Raw genomic sequence first — 24,508 nt, forward strand, 5'->3', positions numbered from 1 at the left:
TAGGTCTTCACACATGTGCAGTCCTGTTATCTAGGCCTTCACACATGTACAGTCCTGTTATCTAGGTCTTCACACATGTGCAGTCCTGTTATCTAGGCCTTCACACATGTACAGTCCTGTTATCTAGGCCTTCATACATGTGCAGTCCTGTTATCTAGGCCTTCACACATGTTAAGTTTGGTTTATTTGTCACATACATAGTCATACACAGTATAACTCAGTCCTGTGCAGTCCTGTTACACATGCTAATATAGCCATGCTAATACACAATATGGATGAGCACATTATAATATCAGAAATGCAAAGTGAATAACTGGTGGTCACTCCCATAACAATCTATGAGATACACATATATATATACATTTGGGATTTTGTAGTTATTTAGCAGGATAACATCAGATTAAGTCAATATTAGATTAATTCAATTTACCAAACTAAATATTGACGGTTAAACTTTGAGTGTTCTGATCACATGTCTGTTAGTAAAGTTAGTATTTTAACCATTATTGGCTATCAGCAGCAGTCAGCCAGCCAGCCAGTGGGGGATGTCCTCTGTATCTGACTGCAGCTCCTGTACTTGTGATGGGCAGGAGGCAGCCCAGCCAGCCTGAACCTGTGATACAGCAGCTTCCTCAGGTTTGTGTCTGATATCAGTAGCGAATGCCTGCTTCATCTGAGTGGCCTGTCTCCAAACGGAGACAGATCAATACGTGCAATTGGATATCAATACATAACGCTCGCTCGGTGCATACAGACTGCAGAGATGTGAGTGTGTTAGGTGCACGCGTGTATTTTGTGCATGTGTATGTGTGTGTGTGTGTGTGTGTGTGTGTGTGTGTGTGTGTATGTGTGTGTGTGTGTTTGTGTGTGTGGATGCTCGTGTGTGTGTGTGTGTGTGTGTGTGTGTTGCGGGTGGGTGGGTGGGTGGGGGTTGGTCTATCCATTCTAAGGCTCTGGGGTTGCAACATTGTTTTCACTAGACTGAATAAAAGGAAAATAAACTGGTCAGTGTGCAGCGGCAGGCTTTTAATTTGGCACACAGGCCCCTAATCCAGCCTAATCCCGCCTCACAGTAGGAAACACAACATGGCCCAGCCCAAGTGCAAGCAGCCCACACAATGCACATGCCTCTTCTGGCACTAATTATGCGAGTCATTAGATGGGGCCCTTGATTTGAGCACTAACACAGAGAATGTCATTGAATTTGAAATGAGAAGTCAGTCTGAGATTATACCGTAAACACCGTTCCATTATAGTCACCCTCTCTGGGGTAGTCTGCAACTTTACAGAAATGTCGGCAGAGGATATCCAATTTAAAACAGTCATCTGCTTTTAATGCTGAGCTAAACTCTAGCTAAATTTAGTGATCAGAGGGTTCCAGCCCCCCTTTGCCTGGCCACTCCCCACTGGCCTGAGTCCCTGTGTTTGAGAGAGGACCCCCATGTTGGCCTGGGTCCCTGTGTTGGGCAGAAGACCCTCCTGCTGGCCTGGGTCCCTGTGTTGGGCAGAAGACCCTCCTGCTGGCCTGGGTCCCTGTGTTGGGCAGAAGACCCTCCTGCTGGCCTGGGTCCCTGTGTTGGGCAGAAGACCCTCCTGCTGGCCTGGGTCCCTGTGTTGGGCAGAAGACCCTCCTGCTGGCCTGGGTCCCTGTGTTGGGCAGAAGACCCTTCTGCTGGCCTGGGTCCCTGTGTTGGGCAGAAGACCCTCCTGCTGGCCTGGGTCCCTGTGTTGGGCAGAAGACCCTTCTGCTGGCCTGGGTCCCTGTGTTGGGCAGAAGACCCTTCTGCTGGCCTGGGTCCCTGTGTTGGGCAGAAGACCCTTCTGCTGGCCTGGGTCCCTGTGTTTGGGAGACTGTCCCTCTGCTAGCCTGGGTCCCTGTGTTTGGGAGACTGTCCCTCTGCTGGCCTGGGTCCCTGTGTTTGGGAGACTGTCCCTCTGCTGGCCTGGGTCCCTGCTGCCCACTGGGCTGCTGTTTGGCCTTGGTGGGGATTATTTTAAGTAGGCAGCAGCCGTGCAGACACATGCTGTGTGATAATGATATGATTTGACTGGGGCTTTTTAATCAGTCTTCCTGATTAAAGCATATATGGGATTTCACCTACACAGTGCTCTTTCTGAGTCACAACCCAGCTTTGTACACAAAACATCCCAGCACAGCATAGCATAGCCCAGCCCTCCCAACCCTAACACAGAACACAACAAAAAAACCTGTAACATTCCACAGCACAGACCACCATAACGGAACCCATCACAGTCTACCGGAACATCAGCCTAAACCCATCTCTCGAGGAAGGAGCAGAGCAATCCTACTGCCCATTTAAAACAGGGAGGATGACAAACAAAAGCGCGTACTGATAAGAGTATAAGATCTCAAGAAAGCTCAAATGTATAAACAAGGGTTAATGTACTCTTCCCAGAACACTGTATTGTGGAATAGACCGTAGGATCAATTAAAAATGGGAGTGATTGTTTTACTGTATACAACATTATATAGGCACTATACATCACAATAGTTTATATTTTACTGTAGGTCATGCTCTGGTCTGTGAAATCTTGTTCTTGTCTACCTCTACTGTGCTAAGGGTTATCACATCACAATGGTGATTTTAACCCTATCCCACTACAAATGTTATTCAGGACTGTAAATCACTGGCCTTCCAGCTGTGGGGTCCTGGGGCTGTGATACATGAGTACTATCCTATTGTGGAGTGATACCAGTATCTGGTCAGAGCTGGTAGACTCTGTGGATGTGGGAAAATCATTCCCTCTTTCTCCCACTCTCTCGCTACCTCTACCTCTCTTCCTACTCATCTTTTAGGTAACATTCTTGTAGTATTTTCTAAGTTGTATCTTCATTATTTACAACATTTGTATTGTCTCATTACAATATGTAACCAACTGTAATGTCTAACTACTTAGCTTGTATTATGAATAAATTCTGTTTTACCTTGAACTCACACCTCACCTCTTCAGATATGCAATGTAAATGCTTATATACTCACTAACTAGAGTAAAGAACCAGCTATAATAGTATTAAAACAAATCCCTTGTAAAGTATCCTGTCTCTGTTATGCATGTGTATTAGGTTAAATCATAAATAAGGTTAGCAAAAACTCTGACAAAATGGGCTGTTTTAGCACTGAGGAACTTTGCAATGTACGTTGGTATGACCTACATCGTGACTGTGCTTTGCAATCCAAATGGCTCTTTTCAGCATATTTGCTAATACTAATTTTTAGTCAGATAAATGTATTAAGCTTTACATGCATTACATAGAATACTGTAAAAAAACCCACATGATATTCTGTACATTCTCCTATTGCCCTATTGCCATAGTCATGTTGACTATTATGATTTTTAATCATTGAATAATGTTTCCACAAATCATGACTTCATAGTTATAGGAAGGTAAGACAAGCTGAGGCAAACTGCGTTTCTGTGCAGTGTGTGTCTTTATTCCTTAGAAAACCTAGTGGAATGAAGTCTGATTTTGTCATTTGATTCTAGCAAGAATGAAAGGTTCCAAAGTACAATACATGAAACTGGGCTTGAATGACAAATGGCTAAAAATAAAAGCCCTCCAATCTCTTTCCGCTGTATATTTTACATTCAGCGAGGGTAAAGAGCTGCACTTGAGATGGCATGGCCATAAAAGTGCCCTGATTTCCATAACAATAAGATGACATCAGGCTCTCTGTGCCTTTGAGATGCTAATGCACATGCTCAGTTGTGTCTGCTGACCAGAAGACCATAATAACAGGCAATTTATTAAAACGCACTCCATGCATGGAACACACACATTCTGTTGTCTGTGTGATAATTAATTAGGACCAACAAGAACCTAACACTTTATTAAGTAAGAAAAGTTAAGGATTGCATGTTGCATCTATTTAATAAATCACAATTTGTACCATGATTGCAAAATTGTCTTAAAAATAAACTGGTTTTACAGAGGGGCAGCTACAGTGCATTTGTATGCATTTTCTAAGATCAGTCACTGAACATATCAGTAAGCCCAAGTCATTCACTACAGTGTGAAGAAGAGCAGAGCTGTTCTTATCTCCACACCTGCAGTGTTAAGTGGAGTTAAGACCCTGCAAACTACCCACTGCTCTTTCTCCTGCTCTCCTCCTCCTCAAGGGCAGAAACTCAGGACTTATGTTAATAGAATGCAATTCTCCAGCACCATCTTGCCCAGTTTGAACAAGTCCCTTCTGTCCTGCCAGCCCAGCAGCTGAACCCGAATTCAGGTGCTTGGAAGTGTTTGCAACTTCATTTCATTATTGAGTTCATTTCATTACTCGATACATCAGCTATGAACAGCTACAGGCACAAGAATACCAGTCCATGGAGGAGTCTAATGTTGACCCTGTGAGTTCAATGGCCAGTCCCACCGCACCAACATGGACAGGCTCCGTCTTCCTCTCTGACCACATTCCTGCTTCACCAGCATGGAATACCACTGCACCAGCAGGCTTCAACTCCTGATATCACCAACTTTCATGCCCACTGTACTTCTGATCTGAGAAAACATGATTATGTACATACACACATATATACAAATTCACATAACACCTCTATTTCAATAACAACTACACATATACACACACAAACACACACACACATGCAAAATCAACCTGTAATATAGATCTGGCCATACACCATAGCTGTCTGGTATAAGGAGTTCCTGGTTTAGAGGAAGAAACCGCCAAAGCATGATGAAACTAGAGAAATGGTGATATAATAAAAGTCTGCTAGAAAACAGTGATCTTCTTATCTAGATTAAAACAAGACATTTCCCTGAGACAAACATGTACTTTCCTGCCCACAGTTTCACACTTCTCTTCAACACTGAGTTTCCAATCAAAGACTTATATAGCTTATAACATCCTCCACGTTCCACCACCTGGACTTTAATAGTCATGTTTCCTTGAAAGGATTTATTAAATAATCACATCTTTTGTCTCAATTATATTGATTTGTAGAAAAGACTCATCATACCATCTAATGAAATCCTATCTGACAGGGCCATAAGATAAGATTCCCTTTATTGATCCCCATGGAGGAAATCCGGGTGATACAACAGCTCTGGCACAGAATAAATAGAGTTAAAGGTAGAATTACAATAAAATAATTATATTATATTATAATTATATTATTATTATATTATAATCATATTATACACAATTGCCTCAGTGCCACCCTATCCCCTTGTGATATACATTGACTAGTGATATGGAGCATAATGAAAGTGACATTGTGAAATAGCAGCAGGTATACAACATGTGTCACGGTTGGCCGGTCTTCCAGTAGGAGGGACACGCCCACTCCTGCTCGGGATCACAGTAAACACCTGCCCCGCTCCCAATCACCTACCTGCTAATCCTGCTCACCTGTTCCTTGTTTCTCTTCCTCGCTATTTCAACCCACAGGTCCCTGAGGACAGTGCTGCACATTAGTGGAATATGCCTTGAAGACTGAGAGCTACGGAAAGCCCATTCACCTTTTGTTTTCTTCTGTCTTTACGTATATGTATCTTTAGTTATGGATAATAAAGAGCACAGAATGTGTAGCCGTCAGGGAGCCTGGCAAGCAGCCCCGACTGGGCAAACCTACTCACTGTTCAAATGGCGGCACTTGAGCAGCATAGGAAGGAGATTAAAGAGATATATTCTATGGTTTAGAGCCTTGGACAATGTTTGAGTAATAACACCATGAGTCCTGAGAGCCAAACAACTACTCCCACAACCCTGTCAGCCCAGGAAGGGGTAAGGTGTCTTATCGCCGCCCCTGAGGTCTTTGGAGGAGACCCAGAAAGCTGCGAGGGGTTCGTGGTACAATGCGAACTGTACTTCTGGTACCAGCCCCTTCTGACTTTTCACACCAAGGTGACGTTTGTGATCTCCAGATTAACCAGGAGAGCCCGTGCCTGGGGATCCGCTCTGGTAGTTAATTCCCCTCCGCTTTTGAGCGACTACTCCAGGTTCCTACAGGAACTCAAGGCAGTATTTCATCACCCCTGTCAAGGAAAGATCTGCGTGCGAGCCCTACTAGTGCTGAAGCAGGGGTTGCGTACGGCAGTGGGCTATGCTATCGAGTTCAGGACACCGGCAGCGGGATCTCGCTGGAATGAACCAGCGCTGATAGGCGTGTGCCTGAATGGATCGAGGGGAGGACTACAAGCCCTCAGAGAAACCCATGCAGCTGGGGGGGGCCTGGGCGCGTCGTCAGTTCAGAGAGCAGAAAAAAAGAGCGATCTGGTGAGTTGCTCCCCAGCCCTTTCGATGTTCCGAATCCCGATAAAGGTGCCGCACAAGGGTCACTTTCTGCTGAAGCACTGGCGGACTCTGGAGCGGCCGGGAACGTGATGGACTGGAGCTTTGCAAGGAGGCTGGGAATAAAAGTGATCTCCTTGCCTTCTCCCTTAAGTGTAAAAGCACTTGGAGGCCACTGTGGGCTCGGGGTTTTATCACCCATGTCACTCCCCGTGTTCACGTTGAAACAAACGGGGATCACATAGAATAAGTTTCCTTTTATTTACTCTCTCTATCTCCATTACATTAGGTCTTCCTTGGCTATCTAAGCACAACCCTCACCTGCTGTGGTCTGAGAACCACATCCTCGAGTGGGCACCCTCCTGCGGTAAGCAATGCTCCCCAAATAGGCCTGTGCCTCTCCAGACCACCTCCATTGAGAGCCCTGATGCTAACAAGGACTGGCTGAAGTGTTTAGTCTAGCAAGGGCTACACAGATCCCTAACCAACCCCCCCAACCCCCCCACCTTGGGAGTGGGACTGTGCTATAAGTGCTATGAACCTGAAGGAGGGAGCCATACCTCCTAGGAGCAGGATCTATCCTCTCTCCCAAGAGGAGACCTGTGTCATGGAGCAGTATATCAAGGAGGCTTTGCTGCAAGGTTATATACGCCCCTCCACATAGCTGGCTTATGCCAGCATGTTCTTTGTCAAGAAAAAGGATGGAGGATTAAAGCCATGTGTGGACTACAGAGGACTACACTGCCGATAAAATACCCCTATCCTCTTCCCCTGCTCCCTGCTGCACTTGAGCAGTTGAGGGGTGCCCAGTATTCACTAGATTAGATCTATGCAGTGCCTACAATCTTATGAGGATCAGGGAAGGGGACGATTGGAAAACCGGCTTTAGCACATCCTCCGGTCATTATGAGTATTTGGTCCTGCCGTATAGTTTGGCTAAAGTCCCCTCATTCAAGTGTACATAAATGAGGTCTTAAGGGAGTTTCTGGGTAGATCAGTCGTTGCTTATATCGATGACATCCTGATCTATTCCTCCTCCTTCGACCAACATGTGCGTAACGTCCGGGGTGTTCTCCGTACCCTTTTAAACAACGAGTTATACTGCAGAATGGGAATTTCACTGCAGAGAGGTAAGTTTTTGGGGTACATCATATGGGAGGGTAGTGTACGCATGTAGCCAGGGAAGGTAGGGCCAGTGACAGGCTAGCCAAGACCCCAGACACGCCGGGAGTTACAACGCTTCTTAGGATTCGCTAACTTCTACAGGTGGTTTATAAAATCTTTTAGCACCTTGGCCAGATTCCTCACGGACTTGCTTCAAGGACAAACTAAACGACTAAAATGGGGTGAAGCAGCAGAGAGGGCTTTCGAGGACCTGAAAATCACCTTCTCTACCACTCCTGTGTTGCAGCAACCCGACCCGGAAAAGCCCTTCATCGTGGAGGTAGACGCCTCGGATGTGGGAGTAGGAGCGATATTATCCCAAGAGAAAGGGAGAGAGGGAAAGCTAGGGCCCATAGCCTACTTTTCTCGGAAATGAAGCCCATCTGAGCCAAATTACGATGTGGGGGACAGAGAGCTCCTGACAATGCAACTCGCTTTTGAAGAGTGGAGGCATTGGCAGGAGGGAGCGTGACACCCCTTTACAGTTATTACCGATCAGAAAAACCTCCAAACCACAAAGAGGTTAATTAAACTCTAGGCAGGCTCGGTGGTCTGTTTTCTTCTCCAGATTTGTTTTTGTCACCTACATGCCGGGAGAGAAAAATGTGAGGGCGGACGTGCTCTCCAGACAACATCATGCCGAAACTCAGTCATCCAGACAGGAGCTGGTTCTCTCTCCCTCATGCTTCTTGGCCACAGTGACCTGGGATGTAGACCGCAGCATAGAAGCCGCTAACCCTCATCCCCACTGTCCGCCGAACTGGTTATATTTTCCATTTAAATATCACAGAGACCTCATCACCTGGGTGCACACCTCAGTTGGAACGGGACATCCGGGATTGATGTGCACGGCACAATTGTTAAGCGCAAGATATTAGTAGCCTGCCATGCACAAGGATGTGGTCAAGTATGTGGCTTTGTGCACAGACTGTGTTCGCAGCAAGACTCCCCCTGCAGGTAAGCTGCTTCCTCTATCCACTCCTCAGCGCGACCATGGTCCCACATCTCCATAGACTTTATTACAGACCTACCTGTCTCTGAGGGGAATACTGTCATTTTGGTGATTGTGGACCGCGTCTCAGAAATTGTTAGGTTTATTCTGCTGAAGGGAATACCTACAGCTTTTGAGATGGTGAACCTGCTCTTCTGCCATGTCTTCAGGCAGTTTGGATTGTCTGAAGACATTGTTTCAGACAGGAGGGCTCAATTTACATGAACGTTGTGGAGGGAGTTGCTCGGGAAACTGAACATCAACGTTAGCCTGACATCGGGTTACCACCCCCAGGCTAATGGCCAAGTGGAGAGGATAAATCAGGAATTGAGCAAGTTTTTACGTCTGTACTGTCAACAGCATCCTTAAACATGGAGTACATACCTCACATGGGCCAAATATGCACAAAATTCTCTTTGTCATGCTGGGACAAAGCTCACCCCTTTTGAATGTGTTCTAGGTTACCAACCTCTGCTTTATCCCTGGAACCCCCTACATCTGACCATAACTAAGACTGGTCAAGAGATGGTGTAGATGCAGCGAGTAGGTCTGGGAGGAGACCCACAAGAGGTTGCGCTTCATCATCACGGCCTATAAAAGAAAGGCAGATAGGAGGCATGGAGCTATGCCCCAATTTGAACTTGGACAGTGGGTGTGAGTCGCCACTAAGGACGGTCGGGCGGGACCTTTGGGCAAACTGATATGAGGGCCGGTACACCATAACTGGTCAGGCGAACAAGGTGACCTACCGGATAGGCTTACCAGCCTTCCACATGTCTGCCCTGAAGCCTGTGATGGAGGGTCCCCGCTCAGAGGAGGAGAGTCCTTCAGAGGCCCCACCTCCACCGCTGGAGATTGGGGCTGAGCCGGCCTACCGTGTGAGGGCCTTGCTCGATTCCAGGAGGAGGAGCTCGGAATTGCAATACCTCATAGACTGGGAGGGGTACGGACCCGAGGATTGTTGCTGGACCCCGACCTCATCACCTCCTTTCACAGGAGGGTTCTGTCACAGTTGGCCAGTCTTCCATCAGGAGGGACACGCCCACTCCTGCTCGGGATCACAGTAAACACCTGCCCCGCTCCCAATCACCTACCTGCTAATCCTGCTCACCTGTTCCTTGTTTCTCTTCCTCGCTATTTTAAGCCTAACTGCTGTTTTAATATGTATCTTTAGTTATGAATAATAAAGAGCACCTTCTTTCAGCCAACATGGAGGACAAATGGGCCCATAGACAATATCAGTGACATATAGTATACAAACACATACAAGAATAATAATATAATAACAAACAGTAATAATACTAATAGTGTAACGTGGTAGCCCGAGTGCCGAAGGGCCTGGAGCAGGACGCACAGACTTCCTCGACATGGACGAACATTTATTCAAACACAACATAAAGGACAAATGTGGCACTCACGAGAAAAGACAAACAATGAGCATGAGCACACTAAACACATATTTAAACAAACAGTCAAGACTCGATACATATAGCTACAAACACGCTACACTAACAATGACCAAACGCACTGCACACATCGACACGCGTTTAAATACACAGACAAGACAAGGTGCAGGTGTGTGCGGACATGGCCACAAACATCCTCCCAAGTCACGTGGCGGGCCAAACCCCGTGACTCGCGGGAGGCGAGCGTTCCGTGACAAATAGTAATAATAATACTAAACAGTGTGCACTTATAACAGTAGTATACGTAGCTACAGGAAAAAAACAATTAGAGTAATATATATACACATATACATGCTATGTAATGATTAACAACAAGTCTATGAAGAGGGTGCTGGTCAGCGTGAGGACAGACTGTGTCCTCTGCTGCTGTTATATAGTCTGACTGCAGTGGAGACAAAAGAAGATCTGAAGTATTCCGTCCTACACTTAGGTGGAATGAGTCTGTGACTAAATGAACCGCCCAGCGGCCCCGGTTCCTCGTTGAGAGGGTGAGAGGGATTGTCCTGATTTTGTACTTTATCCTCCTCTCACACACCGTCTCCAGACTTTCCAGCTCCAGACCCACCACAGAGCTGGCTTTCCTCACCGGCTTATTCAGTCTGTTAGCATCTCCGGCCTTGATTCCACCACCCCAACGCACCACCCCAAAAAGAAGGCACTGGCTAACACAGACTGGTAGAGTACCTTCAGCGGTTTATTGCACACCTTGAAAGACCTCAGCCAGAACATCCTACTCTGTCCTGTAGAGAGTGAAGAGGAACGGTGCTAGCATGGTTCCTTGGGGTGCACTGGTGTTACTGACCACAGACTTAGAGATACAACCATCCAATCTGACATACTGTGGCTGACCTGTAAGGTAGTCCGTGATCCAGGATGTGGTGTCAGAGTGCAGGTGCGGCTGCAGCAGTTGCTCTCTCAGTAGGCAGGGCCGGATGGTGTTGAAGGCATAAATACACAATATACAAGCTTAGTGGTTAGCATGTTTGCCTCTCAGTTCTAAGGTCTTGGGTTTGAGTCCCTATGTGGGTGGAGTTTCCATGTTCTGTCTGGGTGGGGTTTCCTCCCACAGTCCAAAAACATGGAGGTTAGGTTGATCTGATACTCTAAATTGTCCTGTGCATGTGTGTCCAGTGTTGGTTGGTGCTCTGTCCTCCCTGTCCCCTGTGGGGGGTATGGTTTCTGATAGAGAGTACACTGTGTGCAAATTGCCTGCTGATTCCCATTGGTATGTAAGTGATTGTAAAAGCTGCTTCTCTCTCTATATATATATATATATCTGTAAAGCACCCTTGAGTATGAGGAAAGGTGCTATGTAAATAATAATAAATTTGACCTAAAACTTCATCACACAAGCTCTAAAAGTAGATAATTAGACTTGTTTCTTTATAGAGGAAAGTGATCTAATATATTGGTGTGTGAAAAAGGAATATTGCTTTCAGTATCTTGCGTGACCCCTTCTGCAGCAATAACTGCAACTAAACGTTTCCAGTAATTGTTGATTAGTCCTGCACATCGGCTTAGAGGAATTTTAGCCCGTTCCTCTTTAAAAAACAGCTTCAACTCTGTAGTTGGTGGGTTTCCTTCCATGAACTGCCTGCTTCAGGTCTTTCCACAACATTTCTACTGGATTAAGGTCAGGACTTTGACTTGGCCATTCCAAAAACTATTCTTCTTTAACCGTTCTTTGGTTGAACTACCTGTGTGCTAAGGGTTGTTGTCTTGCTGCATGACCCATGTTCTCTTGAGATTCAGGTCACAGACAGATGACCTGGCATTTTCCTTTAGAATTTGCTGGTATAATTTGTAATTCATTGTTCCATCAATGATGGCAAGCCATCCTGGTACAGATGCAGCAAAACAGACCCAGACCATGATGCCACCACCACCGTGTTACACAGAAGGGATGAGGTATTTATGCTGGAATGCAGCATTTTCCTTAGTGCAAACATAAACCTAAAATAGCTATTTTGGTCTTATTCATCCACAAAACATTTTCCCAGCTTCTGGCTTGTCCACGTGATCTTTAGCAAACTTCAGCAATGTTCCTTTTAGAGAGCAGCAGCTTCCTCCTTGTAACCCTGCCAATGCACACTGCTGTTGTTCAGTGTTCTCCCGATGGTGGACCCATGAACATTAACCACTGCCAGTTTGACAAAGGCCTTTAGTTGTTAGCAGATGCCTTGGGCTCCGTTGTGATCTTGCGGACTATTACACGTCTTGCTCTTTGCATGGTCTTTGTTGGTCGACCACTGGGGAAGGTAATAATGGGCTTGAAACTGTCTGACTGCAGATTGGTGGAGTCCAAACTTTACAGATTTTTTACAGGTTTTGTAACCCTTTCCTGCCTGATAAGCATCAACAACTTCTTCTAAGTTAATCAGAAATCCCTTCTGTTTGTGTCACGATACACTTTAAGTGTTGTGAAGATCACACTTTGCTAGATCCCTGTTCTTTAAATAAAACAGGGTGCCCACTCATAGCTGATTCAACACCTGATTCAAATTTCATCTTCAAATTATCTGGTAATCCTAAAGATTTAAATACTTTTGCTACTCACAGATATGGATATTGGCTCTTTTTCCTCAATAAATAAATGACAGCATCTAATATTTTTGTCTCATTTGTTTGATTTTGGTTCTCTTTATCTACTTTCAGGACTTATGTGACAATCTGATGAAGATTTAGATCAAATTTATGCAGAAATATAGAAACTTCTAAAGAGTTTGCAAACTTTCAAGCACCACTGTATATGAACACTTTAGCTGAGTTCCCTTCAATTAAATTCAAATTCCTGTAAGTTTAGAGACATTATTTCTGCATACAGGGGTACAGTGCAACGATGGTTCTGCTTATCTCAAGGTAAGTTTATATAGCATCAAGGTCATTTTTGTCATACATTCGTGCCATTTTGGTGGCGTTGACCAGTGTAACCCTGGCTTTTCTACACAGCTTAAGTGCAGTAAATCCATCAAAACTCAAACATTCATGTAGAGGTAGTGGAATCAGAAATATCAGTAGCAAAAGTAGGCATAGGTCAGCGTTCTCCTTCACCACACTGCCAGAAAGCAGCACCTCTCTCTGACACTGCTGTCAGTGGGTGGGTCTCACAGGAAGTGAAGTACAAACATAGTTCTCTTTGTGTGTCTGTGTCTGTGTATGTGTGTGTGTGTATGTGTGTGTGTGTGTGTGTGTGTGTGTGTGTGTGTGTGTGTGTGTGTGCGTAAGGAGTAGAAAGGAAGCAGGAAATTAAGGCAACAACTAGAGTCTGCTAATAGTCACTAGTTGGCTTTGCTGAGAATCAGGGATGGCGTCTCAGAATCAGTCAGGTACTGTATCCTAGCAGAGTGTCATGATCAGGCCCTCCCAGCTTCCCTGTTCCATGTTTTTCCCTGTCTTGTGTACCTTAGTTCCATTCCGTAGTTTCGTTTTCTCTGACCCTCGTTTAATTTTCCACACCTGTCCCACGTTTTGAGTCTTGTTAAGTTCATGTATTTAAAGCCTGTCTTGATCCCTGTGTTTTTGCTGTTCATTGATGGTTGAATGTAAGTTTATTCTAATCTTTATGTTTCTTTGTGTTATCCTAGTCTCCGTGTTTCCTAGTCTGTTCTAGCCTGCTTAACCTGTGTGCTTCTGAGCGTTTAGTTCTCGTCGCTGTTTGTGTGTAGTTACTCGTGTATCCTAGCCCTTGTCTTGATTGCCATGTATCCCCATACCCTCCCTGCCAGCCTTTTGACCCTAGACTACCTTAAAGACTCTGATTCTGGATTTGCCCATATTAAATTTCGCTCTTCTCTGCACATGCGTTCGCCTCCTTACCGCTCATCGTTACACAGCGTTATACTGTGTTGTAACATTATTAAGCAAACCAAACCAAATATAACAGTGTGGCAAAGATTAAAGTCAGCAAGCCCAGCTCGTCTCAAACCAAGGTCTTCTAGGAGGCAAACGTGCTCTGACTGCAGGATCAAAGAGCCAACTCTCCGGCACAGCATCCGGCAGTGAACGTCTCTGTGAGACTGCCCTCTCCTTCAGGGAGTGACGGTCTTCAACACATTACCTTCACCTTCAGGGAGTGCACCCCTGCACTTCGCACATTTCATGTGTACCTCACACAACCACCCTTCATCCAGGGTCACACCCATGCCCCTCATCAGAGGTTTACACTGGGTTCGCACCATCCCCTCACAGCAGGGGGTGGTCCTTGAACCAGCTTTTTACAACAGCTGTTGTCACAAAGCAGCTTTATATACGACTGGGTCCAAGCCCAAACAGAGAAAGCCAGAGATGACGGTGCTGAGGAAACACTCCCAAAGTCTGAGAGCGTCATGGATACCGGGAACCATGCTCATCTCCGCACTGCCATGCCCACGTCTTACCACCATCGTCTCCATTCTGGTTGGCCAGAATACTAATTACACACACCTGTAGTCTACTCTCTCCCTTAACTACTCTTCTGTTTTAACTCCCTTTGTTTTCAACCTCATACTGGCATGACCTAGATTAGCAACTTACCCGCTCTTACCTGACTTGTAATGCTCAAGGCCCTAAAACCTCTCGCTTCAGTTCCCACCTGCTCCATAAAGAGAATAAAACCTCTTGCAATCGGATCCTCTCCTTCGTGTGTGTGCGTGTGCCTTCATTACAGAGAGGAAGACAGCTCAAGAGGTACCAAAAGAGGAACCCATCCTCCTCAACATAAAGATGTGAATGATACAACCAGAAAATAACAACAATAATTGGAACAATATGAATAGAAAAATAATATTCATGCCTCCCGCACAGCCCACTACTAAGTATACTACCCACAAGTCTCCTGTTTGTTCCAAATCTCACCTGTGTCTTGTTTTCCCTAATGTGTCTTCCTATATTTAGTCTGTTGGGAAGTCTTGCCTGCCTGTCTTATGCTTCTGAGCTGTTGTATTCACTGTATGTTACCCTGGTTACTTGATTCTCTCCTATTTCCTGTTGGACTTGTTTTCTTGTAGCCTGCCTTCTGGATATTATTATTGCCTGTTCATTTAGGATGTTTTGGGATTGCCCCTTTCATTATTAAACCGGTCTTCGTGCATTCGACTCCGTCTCTGCTCAAGGAGAATTCGCATTAAAACGTCTGTGTCTGAGATGAGCACCTATGTCACAATGGTATGGCTAGCACGTGATGAGAGACAGTGGACAGTGTGAATCATAAGACAAAACCAGATTTGGTGTCTGGATTTGGTAGATTTGGTAGTTAATGTTATATCAGTGACCCAGGACCAGGTCTGTTGCAGGATCAACTTGGGGAAGGTTGAAGGTTTTCTTTATCAGGCGTGGAGTAAGCAAGAGACCTCATGGTGGTGGAGAATGGACCAGGGACAAATGGGTATGGAAGCCTGTCCTCATTTGGACTTCACCTGTATCATACAGCCAAAAGGATCAGGGACAGCTCAGAGAAAGGGGAAGGGTAGAGAATGAAACAAGAAGGCAATATATGCAAACAAAGGTGTATGTAAGCGCAGTGCATATCAATGACTATTAGCTAGGATTGAATGCAAATGGTTCTAGTTCAGGTTTAAGGTTTGAAGATAAATCAGAGTCCTGTTCTGAGGTGGGGTGCACAATCCAAAGGTGATGATGTAGGGGCAGGAACAGCCTAGAGAAAGGATAGAGGCACAGGACAAGACAAGAAAGTGACGAGAATAGGGTGGACATCCCGCACTGAGGCAGGAAGTGCATTCTAACGTTGGGGTGCCTTATGTGAGAACGCTGGGGGAGTAAGATGATCAAATTTTCTGGTTTGAATAAGGACTCTGGATGCTATATTCTGGATCAACTGGATCTTACTTAGTAATTTACTGGAACACCTAGGTAGAAGAGTGTTACAGTAGTTCGGCCTAGAGGTTACGACGGCATAGGTGAGCATCTTTAAGGGATAATGTCCTTTGTAGTCTAGGTGAAAGACTAGGTGGAAGGATGCTGTTCTAACTCCATTACATTCAAATAAGGGGTGGTGACACATTTTTTTTACAGTTTTTACAGTCGTGGATGGAGTAACTAAGCAACCATTAGATTCAGAGTGTGATTTGAGGTCTTATTTGATCCCTCCTTAGGCCCGAGTAACAGGACCTCAGCTCAGATTAAGTAGGAGACAGTTGTTGCCATCCAGCATTTAACTTCTTTTACACTTTCTTCTATTTTTGCTGAGACTGGAGGGATCAACTGATTTGGCTGATACGTAATACCTGGTGTCTTCAGCATAGGAATGAAAACTAATGCCGTGCTTGGAAATCATGGAACCAAGCAGTGGCGTCTAGAGGGAAAAGAGCAAAGGGCTAAGCAGTGACCCTTGTGGGACACCATTCCTAACCTTGCTCATTTCAGACGATTCATAGTTCATGTAAATTGAGAGCGGTCAGAGAGGATTTAAACCAGGAGCGAATATTTCCTTTAATTCTTACAAGATTTTCAAACCTGTCAATCAGGATTTTGTGGTCTATGGTATCGAATGCTCCACTGAGGCCTACGAGCATATGGATAGTAGCACAGCCTCTATCAGTTGACAACAGCAGATCACAGAGTGCCCTAGTTATTGAAGTTTCAGCCCTGGTCAGGGTTTGAATCTACACTGAAAAGTTATGTATTCTTTTGCAAGTAGGAACATAGTTGTATGAATACCACATTTACAAGGATGTTTGCAATAAAGAAAAGGTTTGATAGGCCTGTAGTTGCCAAGCTCACTGTGATCGAGGTTTAGTTTCTTTATCGTAAGTTTAATAACCACAAGTTTTAATGATTTAGGAATATAGCCAATGCTGAGGAACAAATTTATTATAGTGACAAATTTATTATAGTGTATATAAATTTACTATAGTATTCGGCCTATATTGGGAATCTGGTAGGACTATATTGGGAATCTGTTCGAGGAGCTGTGTTCAGAGAATCAATCAAAAGTACATTCCATACAAATATTGTGGACAGTAACCATAATGACGTCATCACTGTGCACAGCGGAGGTAAGTACATATTCAGTAATCACAACTGTTGTCTCTCACCTGGGTACCCCACTGACAGTCTCCGCCTTCCCCTTTCTAACTGAGGGCCCTTTGGCTATCATTGAAAGAGGAAGCTGGATGCCAGTGATTCCTAAGGAACAGGAAACAGAGGAACGAGAACAACAATAAGTAATACATGTGCATTTTCCTCTCAGATATTAGTTTTAAAATCACCAAAGTCTATATAAAGTGTCCAGGACAGTCCTGGTGGGAGGGGCAGGCCTTCAGATCTCAGCACAGCAGATTTTCAGTTAATCGCTGTGCTATTTTGTATGGATCAGCATTAGTCTCAGAAAGGCCAAGCTGGCACATATTCCACGCAGTCTGGCTTTGGTTCTGTTTCTACAGTGGAATTTAAGGGAATCATAACACTGATTTGTTGTGTACACCACAACAAGGGGAGAAAGTGGTTGGATAAGCCTGACCACAACTCTGTGGTATATTGATTCACTTGAATTAATGTCCAGCTTGGTATTCAAATAATGTTTCCCTGCTGATGAAATGAGAAAGTGAACACTATAGCGATGGGTAGTTTTCCACACAACAGGAAGCAAGAGGAAGTAGACACAGGTCTCGATAGAGGACAATGCTAATGGACAGCACTTCTTCCCGATCACTCTCTCTTCATGGTGACCTCTGATGGCAAAATGGCAACTGATCTCACACCAAGAGTTCACCTTTGACCTGTTTCACTCTCCCCTGTTGCTGCTGTCTTAGGCTAGTCCTGCCCTGCTCTTTGACCCTAACCTCGGCATCACCAGCTATCTAAAGAGCTGTCAGAAATCAGCCCATCGCTGTACACATTCAAAAGTTCATGCAGGCGATGTCATTGTTTGGGTTATGTTATTCAGGTCAGCTATATATATGCTGTCCCAATCCTGCAGGGTTTCAGGTTCACACAGAGGGTTTATTACTCATGCTCTTACCACTAGCCTGTGATCACACACACCACTCACATACCACTCACCACACACTCACACCATTAGCCTATGAATGTCACACACAACAGGCTGCAGTTTCTAGAAGCTCCTGTGTTACTGCCACCCACTGCACTGAGCCTGCAGAACCATGACCCCTGATTTCAATTTAAATTAATCTGAAGCCTTTCTGTGCATATTTCTCTAATTAAATCTCTCACAGCAAACAACACACACTGCCAGTAGATGAAAAAAAAAAGTAGCAGGTTTTCTGTGAGAACAAACACTGGAACAGCACAGGGGCGAGGCATTCCAGCATACAAACCAGACCGATTCCTAGCAGACTCCTCCCACCTCACAGAGCTGACTGCACACGCCCAGTTCCAGCATGCTGCACTAATCCGCCTGCACTTTGAGGTGTGAGCCCTGTGCGTCTGAGGGCAGAGGCTTGCTGTGTGAGCTAACGGCTGTAAGATAAAACACCTCCTTTCTGATCATGACACTAAATCCAAGTGTGAGAATGGGATGACTGTGGTATGCACGGGGGTGGGATCAGACTGCCCCTGGCTTTGTGGGCCACTCCATGAAGCTCTGCAGGAATTAACAAATGTTTGTTAAGCAGGGCAACCTGACCACCAGAGGACAGAGGTTTTCTCCTATCACAGACAGACCATCATTCCAGAGATTCTGCTTGGTGCAGCTAAACATGTGCACTCACAACTACATGGCAAAGATCTTTGAAAAACCTTGAAAAACAAGTTTTGAAGGGCATGCTCTACCGCCCCCCACCCCCCCCGCCCCCCGCCTGCGGAGTCGGTTTCGGAAGCATGCAGGCTCGTTTCTCGTAAAATCAGCTCTCGGTTAATGAATCCGTCTGCATGTCTTGCTCCTTTTTCCAGATGTGCTGTGTTGTTGTCTGAGTGCAGTTGTCCTTGGCTGCGCTCTCACAGGAGGAGGCAGGAGGCCATGAAAAGTCCCTCTGTGCTGCGAGCCAGAGCCCCTGGCCCTGCGCCGGGCTCCCATCCACTCATGTTCTGCAGGAAACAAAAGATCAGGGCTGCCTTCTTGGAGTACAAGGAAACCGCAGGCTGGAGGGAGGAGCAAGAGGGCAGCTCGAAGGGGGCGTGTCTTACAGGGAGGCGGTTTCTCAGGGAGAGGTGTCTTCTCTCGGGGGGGTCTCTAGAGGTGTCTCTAAGGGGGAGGCGTGTGATTAACCAGGCAGGCTGTGGAGACCTGGAAGGTTGGGATGGTTTTTGTTCCTGTGCCATCTGTTCTATGTTCTAGCCCCACTGGTTTTGTGACAAGTTTAGTGAGCAGATTTACGAGTAGTTTAGTAAAGTAGTTTTGAGGACATTTGTCATGCCCTGCTGTTGAAGGGAAGGGTTGGATGTTATTGTTGGGCTCTTTTCCCGAGTAGATGCTGTGAGGTGTCATGATTGATCTATTTATAATGGCTCTCATCCTTCTATGTAAAATGTAACCTAAATGAACCCCCCCCACACACACACACTTTCACAAATATTTTTCATGTTATTAATACGCATAAGCAGGCTGTAAACTGACTTGATGTTTCACTGACCAAATGTCCTTGTTGCATCTTTAACAGTCTGTGTAGTGCTGGTGCATGCTGTGTATGTGAGGTGTGGGGAAATATGGAAAAGCAATGGGGTGATGCTATAAAAAATAAAACCATGTGACTGTTCATTCATTCTTAATGTAAAACCTCTTTATTCTGGAAAAGACACAGAAAACCGCTAGTCAACCGTGCAAGCAAACAGTCAGTGTGAGGTTTGTGCGCATGAACAGGCATTCAGTGAGTGTGAGGTTTGTGAAACACACAACTCCAAAATACCACAGTCACAACTGACACTGTTACGGTTCACACACAGACAAAAGTGTTTGTTTGCTCAGGTCCATGAACCACCGTATACACAACCACAAAACAGAGTAACCAGAACACACGCACGCACACACACAGACACACACACACACACACACACACCACACACACACACACACACACACACACACACACACCACACAGACAGTTTACATTATCATGAATGTGTTGGGCAGACAGCCAGTAGTGAGGCGTGCTCCCACTGCGACTTATGTGACAAAACAGTTCTCACCCCAAAACCACCAAACACTCCAAAACATAAAATACACATCAAACACACACCCAGGGAAGGACTCCCCCCACAACCAGAGATTTCCAGAGCTCCCACACACTCCACTGGCCCGATAGGACAGTGAATGTGTGAAGCCAAAATATAAACATTAGCTGAACTACTGAGGCTGAGGCCAGTGGCCAAGCAACCCCCACAGACACCAACACACGTATGCACACGGCTGACTCTTGGCTGTATCATTGGGTGCTAACTGCTCATTAATTCAGCTTGACAAACTGTTTCTGCTGCTTCCATCATAGCAGATCTGGCCTGTGTGTGTGTGTGAGTGTGTGTGTGTGTGTGTGTGTGTGTGTGTGTGTGTGTGTGTGTGTGTGTGTGTGTGTGTGTGAGAGCAGAACTGGATGGCACCTGCCCGTGTTATGTTAATTATCAGGAATTGCATGCTTCCTGGGAATTATCATGAGGGTCATCGTCTAATAACCAAGCCTGCCAAACTCTGATTGCATAAAAGTCATTTCCTGATTATCACTCTTCCTGGTGCTTCATAGCTGTTACACTGCTTCCAATAGAAAAAAACTCTCAGTAAAACATGTAAAATATCAGAAAGGCTGGTTGAAGGAATCCAAACAATTAAAACCTGAGGTTAAAATGATTATAACCTATAATGCTATTAACAAATAACCCCCAACATGCACAGAAGCTGAAGGCACAATACCAGCAACCTTGCAGGGCTGCTCTCTCGCTCTCTCTCTCTCTCTCCCTCTCTCTCTCTCTCTCTCTCTCTCTCTCTCTCTCTCTCTCTCTGTCCCTCTCTTGCTCTCTCACTCTCTCTCTCTCCCTCTCTTGGTCTCTCACTCTCTCTCTCTCCCTCTCTCCCTCTCTTGCTCTCTCTCTCTCTGTCGCTCTCCCTCTCTCCCTCTCTTGCTCTCTCCCTCTCTCTCTCTCTCTCTCTCTCACACGCACACACACACACACACACACGCACGCACGCAGACACACCACACAAAACACACACACACGCACGCATGCGCACACACACACACACACACACACACACACACACACACACACACACACACATGCAGACACACACACCTGCATAGCTTCTCATACACATGCTCTTACTAATACTGTTGGTTGGTAATAGTTTCCTTCTTTATTTTAATTGCTCTGTTTTTGAGTAGCATGCAATCTGAGCAAAAGCAACCACATTCATGATGGACCATATGAGCATGGGTCAGTCATGTGACACAGGACACTGGTGTACGAACAGAGACAGAAACAGAAAAGAGACAAACGGATCATAAACTTTTTAATGTGCTGTATTGACAATGATTTTATAGATTTAAACTTACATTGAACTGCAACATAGATATTGCCCTGTCATGCCAATAAGCAAGTATATATTCGAAAGAGACACAGGCTGCTAAAGCCACATAAAAGGAGGACATGTTGAAGGAGAGGGAGAGACAGCTTTAAGGAGAAGAGAGAGAGAGAGAGGAGAGAGAGAGAGAGAGAGAGAGAGAGAGAGAGAGAGAGAGAGAGCGAGACTGACCTTTAAGGAGAGGGGAGAGAGAGCTTTAAGGAGAAAGAGAGAGAGAGAGAGACCCTTTAAAGAGAGGGAGAGAGATTTAAGGAGAGGGAGAGGGAGAGAGAGAGAGAGAGACCTTTAAAGAGAGGGAGAGACAGATTTAAGGACAGAGAGAGAGAGAGAGAGAGACTTTTAAGGAGAGGGAGAGAGAGAGAAAGAGAGAGAGAGAGACCTTTAAGGAGAGGGAGAGACAGATTTAAAGGTACTGAGGGCACAAGCCTCTAATTCTGAGTTATAATAGAGCTGAGCAATTTCCCCGAGAAACACACTAAGTATGTAGCATCACGCATGAAAATCAATACGAAAAAGAGCAAAAAACCTACTGGAATCAAAGAGAGAGAGAGAGACAGAGAGAGAGAGAGAGAGAGAGAGAGAGAGACAGAGAGAGAGAGAGAGAGAAGAGGGAGAAGAGAGAGAGAGAGTGATGCAGAAATGCCAAAATTAATAAATATGTATTAAGCGGGCTGTTTGTGCCGGGCCCTCCCTCTGGAGCAGGGCCCAGTGTGACTGAATGCTAGCCTTTGTTAATAACTAAATCAGCAAAGCTGTTTGCTGTTTTCTGGCCTGTGGCAGGGTGCACTTTCTCTATCACACACACAACACAAACATAAGTGCACACACACACACACACGGGACAACTTGCGAGCTGACACACTTGTCCCTTTGCTCACTCATGGTGGGGGGGTGAAGGGCCGACAGAGTTTCCATTGTGTTGATGCCCCCGGTAAGCACATGCACTCACTCCCCCTCCCAGCCTCTCACACAGCTCGACTGCTAATCAGTTTCTCACCCTCTCCTCTTCTCCTCTCCTCCCCTCACCTCTTCTCCTCCCCTCCCCTCACCTCTTCTCTCTTCCTCTCCCACTGCGTTCACCACGTCTTTGTTTTGTTCATCACTGGGCATGCGCATCCACTCTGAAGTGGGTCTGGTTTCAGTTCCTACAGGAGATGATTTTTGGAAGGTTGATTTGATAATTATGTGTGTGCATGCAAAGGATTCGCACACACGCACACACAGACTCTGCAGGGCACAGACAGTGTGAGTGCTGTGTAGCCAAGACACAAGAGGCATTTTAGGGAAAACCTACAATCTCTCTCTCTCTCAATATCTCTCTCCCTCAATCGCTTTCAAACTCTGCCTCTTTCAAACCTGATTAAATAAACTGAAGATTGGGTGGGGCTCTGCACAAACCTTCTCTCAGTACCCGCCTCATCCTTGAAAACACACACACACCGCACACACACACACACACACACAAACACAGAGAGAGAGAGAGAGAGAGAGAGAGAGAGAGAGAGAGAGAGAGACAGCATCTCACTCTTCCACAAGGTTCATTGAAATTCAGTGCACAGAGCTGGTCAGAGGAGAGACAGACTGTGATGATGGTAGAGGAGAGAGGAGGTGCAGCCACTGCTTTCAATCGAGCTAAAAGACACACACACACCCACACCCACACACACACACACACACACCCACACCCACACCCACCCACACACACACACACACACACACACACACACACACACACACACACACCAACAGTCAGGCAATGCAGTCAGTCACACAGCAATCATTCAACCTGAGGGAACAATATAAAATTCCAGAATCCTTGGCACTAACATACTGAAAAGCTCAGAGCCCTCAGAACATGTAGGAACGTTTCCTGTCACTAAACCTGAGATATTCCAACACAGTTCACAGAGTGAACTGTTTATCTGTGTGAATAATACACCTCAAAGCCAATATGTCCATGAACCTGAACTTTCACATACTAGACACAAGAGGTCACTCAAGAGTAAATTCTAAGATCTGTGATTTTTCTGGTCCTTATCTCTAAACTCTATAATGACAACATGTCGGCCAAAAAAGGCTACGCAAATCAGGACTCCTCAATGCCATGTTTTCACCTAAAGCCTCCATTCGCATCTTTCTCTCTCCTAGATGTGGTTTCATTCTACTGTTCCCCTGCCTCAGCCGATGCAGTAAAGATATAACAGGCAACAGTGGCTGTCTGATGCCACCATGTGGATTAGATGGGTAGTATGTCAGCCTCAGAGAGATGCAAATTGCGACTTTTATTTCAGAGCTAGTGATAGGAAAACAGTGTACCTCAGTTGTCTGAAATAGTCAAAGTAATGTCACAGATACCCAAGAGATTCTGTATAAGAAAATACGATTCCTGCTGTGTTTTTGTAATACATATTTCACACATACCAAGGGCGTAATGATTCATCACACCAACAGATGAGCCACATCATTACTCTTGTATTAATGTATTAATCTGAGGATGGTGACTCATCTGCACTGATTTTGCAAAGTTTATTACAAAGCAACTTATAGTATCTGCTTTCCGTAACAACATTTCAGTTGTTTATGTGAGATATTTTGCTGTGTAAATTGCATTTGGGCAAAAACTGTTTTAAAAAAAAGGATTGTGCCAAAGCAAATTAGCAATGCACTGTCCTTGGATCAGCAGGTTGCACTGGTGCATGTGGAGTAATTGTTATGGCTTTGTTGAGCAGATGAATTCCTGATGAGAGTGTGACGACACAGAGGTATGTAAGGTCTGGAGGTAAGAGAAGAAAGCAGTGTGAGGAATATGTTTTTTTTTAAGACACACTGTCCCTTTAAGACATACTGTCCCTTTAATAGAACCCGTGTGCACTGATCATGCCCTGATTGTGCATCTGTGCAGAATAACAAAGCAGCAAGTTTAAAGGGCCTCTAAAAAGTAAAACTGGATTTCCATTTCTTTATTGAATTAAAGAATTTGGAAGTAATGTTTCAAAACACTGTATACTCCCCCAATCCATTCAGTCTATATATGGACTCTAAGCTGCATAAACCTCCAATATTAAAATCATCGTTTCTCTGATGTTGCAACACCAAACTAATTTACATATTACATGAGCACGAGGATGTTTAGTCCCAGTTATATACT

This window comes from Electrophorus electricus, chromosome 1 (genome assembly GCF_013358815.1).
Source record: "Electrophorus electricus isolate fEleEle1 chromosome 1, fEleEle1.pri, whole genome shotgun sequence".
Classification (NCBI taxonomy): Eukaryota; Metazoa; Chordata; class Actinopteri; order Gymnotiformes; family Gymnotidae; genus Electrophorus; species Electrophorus electricus.